Genomic DNA, 3,121 nt, shown 5'->3' on the forward strand with positions numbered 1-3,121 from the left:
TTATAATTCTATGCTAAAGCTTGGCTGGCCATTGGCCATGTCTAACTCTATTGGACCGAAACTTTAGACTAACATTACCGGAATCTTGGAATTCTTATTAAAAATTTTGAATTTCTTTATTTTCTTTTTCCAGAATAATTTTCAAAAAATACAAAAAAAATTAATAAAATCATAAAAACCAAAAATTTTGTGTTTCTTATTTGAGACTAGTGTCAAATTTTAAGTTTGGTGTCAATTTTCGAAAATTCATGCATGTGTTCTTTCTTGATCTTCAAGTTATTCTTGATGATTGTCTTTGTTTGATCTTTAATTTTTCTTTTTTTTTTTGTGTCTTTTCTTGTTTTTCATATGAATTTTTGAATTATTAGTGTTTAAAGTTTAAAAATTTTTAAGTTTGGTGTCTTGCATGTCTTTCTTTTCTTAAAAATTTTCAAAAATATGTTCTTGATGTTCATCACGATCTTCAAAGTGTTCTTGGTGTTCATCTTGACATTCAAAGTGTTCTTGCATGCATTATTAGTTTTGATCTTAAATTTTTATTTCTTGTGTCTTTTAGTTGTTTTTCTCTCTCCTCATTAAAAATTCAAAAAAAAAAATATCTTTCCCTTATTCTTCTCATAAATTTCGAAATTTTGATTGACTTGGTAAAAAAAATTTAAAATTTAGTTGTTTCTTATTAGTCAAGTCAAAATTTAATTTAAAAATTTTATCTTTTCAAATCTTTTTCAAAAATCAAATCTTTTTCATTTTTTATATTTTTGAAAATTTTAAAAAATTAATTTTCAAAATCTCTTTCTTACTTTTATTTCATGATTTTCGAAATTAATACTAACATTTAATGTTTTGAGTCAAAAATTTCAAGTTGTTGCTTGCCTATTAAGAAAGATTCAATCTTTAAATTCTAGAATCATATCTTTTAGTTTCTTGTTAGTCAAGTCATCAACTTTAATTTCAAAAATCAAGTTTTTTTAATTTCTTTTTCAAATTTTTTTTTTAAAATAAATTTCAATCATATCTTTTTCAAAATTCTATTTCAAAATCTTTTCTAACTTCTTATCTTTTCAAAATTGATTTTCAAATCTTTTTCAATTAATCACTTGATTTTTTTGTTTGATTGTTTATTATTTCTTATCTTTTTCCAAACTACCTAACTATTTCTCTCTCTAATTTTCGAAAATAATTAACATTTTTCAAAAATATTTTTTATTAACTAATGTTTTAAATTCTAATTTATTTTATTTCTTTTAATAAATTAGAATTCTAACTTTTAATTAAAATAAAAACAAAAATATTTTCCTTTTCTTTTAAACTAATATTCGAATTTCTTCTCCCTCTCATCTCTTTCTATTTATTTTATTTAATTACTAACACGTCTCTTCTTCTTAAAATTCGAACCCCTCCATCTCTCTGTGTTCGAATTTTTATTATTCTCTCTCTACCTCATTCTTCTATTCTTCTACTCACATAAAGGAATCTCTATACTGTGACATAGAGAATTCCTCTTCTGTTATGTTCTCTTCTTTTTCATATGAGCAGGAACAAGGATAAAGACATACTTGTTGAAGCTGACCCTGAACCTGAAAGGACTCTGAAGAGGAAGCTAAGGGAAGCTAAAGCACAACTCTCTGGAGAAGACCTTACAGAAATTTTTGAAAAAGAAGAAGAAATGGCAACTGAAAACAACAACAACAATGGTGGAGATACAAGGAAGATGCTTGGTGACTTTACTGCACCATCTTCTGACTTCTATGAAAGAAGCATCTCAATTCCTGTAATTGGAGCAAACAACTTTGAGCTTAAGCCTCAATTAGTTTCTCTAATGCAGCAGAATTGCAAGTTTCATGGACTTCTATTGCAAGATCCTCATCAGTTCTTAGCTGAGTTCTTGCAAATCTGTGACACTGTTAAGACCACTGGGGTTAATCCCGAGGTCTACAGACTTATGCTTTTCCCCTTTGTTGTAAGAGACAGAGCTAGGACATGGTTGGACTCACAACCTAAAGAAAGCTTGAACTCTTGAGAAAAGCTGGTCAATGCTTTCTTGGCTAAGTTCTTTCCACCTCAAAATTTGAGTAAACTTAGAGTGGAAGTCCAAACCTTCAGACAGAAGGAAGGTGAATCCCTCTATGAAGCTTGGGAAAGATACAAGCAATTGATCAGAAGGTGTCCTTCTGATATGCTTTCAGAATGGAGCATCTTATGTATATTCTATGATGGTCTGTCTGAATTGTCCAAGATGTCATTGGACCACTCTGCTGGTGGATCTCTTCATTTGAAAAAGACGCCTGCAGAAGCCCAGGAACTCATTGAAATGGTTGTAAATAATCAGTTCATGTATACTTCTGAAAGAAATCCTGTGAATAATGGGACAACTCAGAAGAAAGGAGTTCTTGAGATTGATACTCTGAATACCATATTGGCTCAGAACAAAATATTGACTCAGCAAGTCAATATGATTTCTCAGAGTCTGACTGGAATGCAAGCTGCATCCGGCAGTACTAAAGAAGCTTCCTCTGAAGAAGAAGCCTATGACCTTGAGAATCCTGGAATGGAAGAAGTGAATTACATGGAAGAATCCTATGGAAACACTTACAATCCTTCATGGAGGAATCATCCTAATCTCTTATGGAAGGATCAACAGAAGCCTCAACAAGGCTTTAATAATAATAATGGTGGAAAAAATAGGTTTGGCAATAGCAAGCCTTTTCCATCATCTTCTAAGCAACAGACAGAGAATTCTAAACAGAGCCTCTCTGACTTAGCAACCATAGTCTCTGATCTATCTAAGACCACTCTCAGTTTCATGACTGAAACAAGGTCATCCATCAAAAATTTGGAGGCACAAGTGGGTCAGTTGAGTAAAAGAGTTACTGAAACCCCTCCTAGTACTCTCCCAAGCAATACTGAAGAGAATCCAAAAAGAGAGTGCAAGGCCATCAATATAACCAAAGTGGCCGAATGCACAGAAGGGGGAAGGCAGTGAATTCCAGTGAGGAAGACCTCAATGGACATCTACTGACCACTAAGGAGTTCCCTAATGAGGAACCAAGGGAATCTGAGGCTCATACGGAGACCATAGAGATTCCACTAAGCCTACTGTTACCATTCATGAGCTCTGATG

General features: G+C 32.0%; 1 non-coding gene across 1 annotated transcript; it reads right to left on the reverse strand.

Moving 5' to 3' along the window:
* Positions 1-2,074: 2,074 nt before the first annotated feature.
* LOC112738579 (small nucleolar RNA R71) lies at positions 2,075-2,182 on the reverse strand. Its single transcript, XR_003169533.1, has one exon. It is a non-coding gene; the product is annotated as a small nucleolar RNA R71 (small nucleolar RNA).
* Positions 2,183-3,121: the final 939 nt, after the last annotated feature.

This window comes from Arachis hypogaea, chromosome 13 (assembly GCF_003086295.3).
Source record: "Arachis hypogaea cultivar Tifrunner chromosome 13, arahy.Tifrunner.gnm2.J5K5, whole genome shotgun sequence".
NCBI classification, from domain to species: Eukaryota; Viridiplantae; Streptophyta; class Magnoliopsida; order Fabales; family Fabaceae; genus Arachis; species Arachis hypogaea.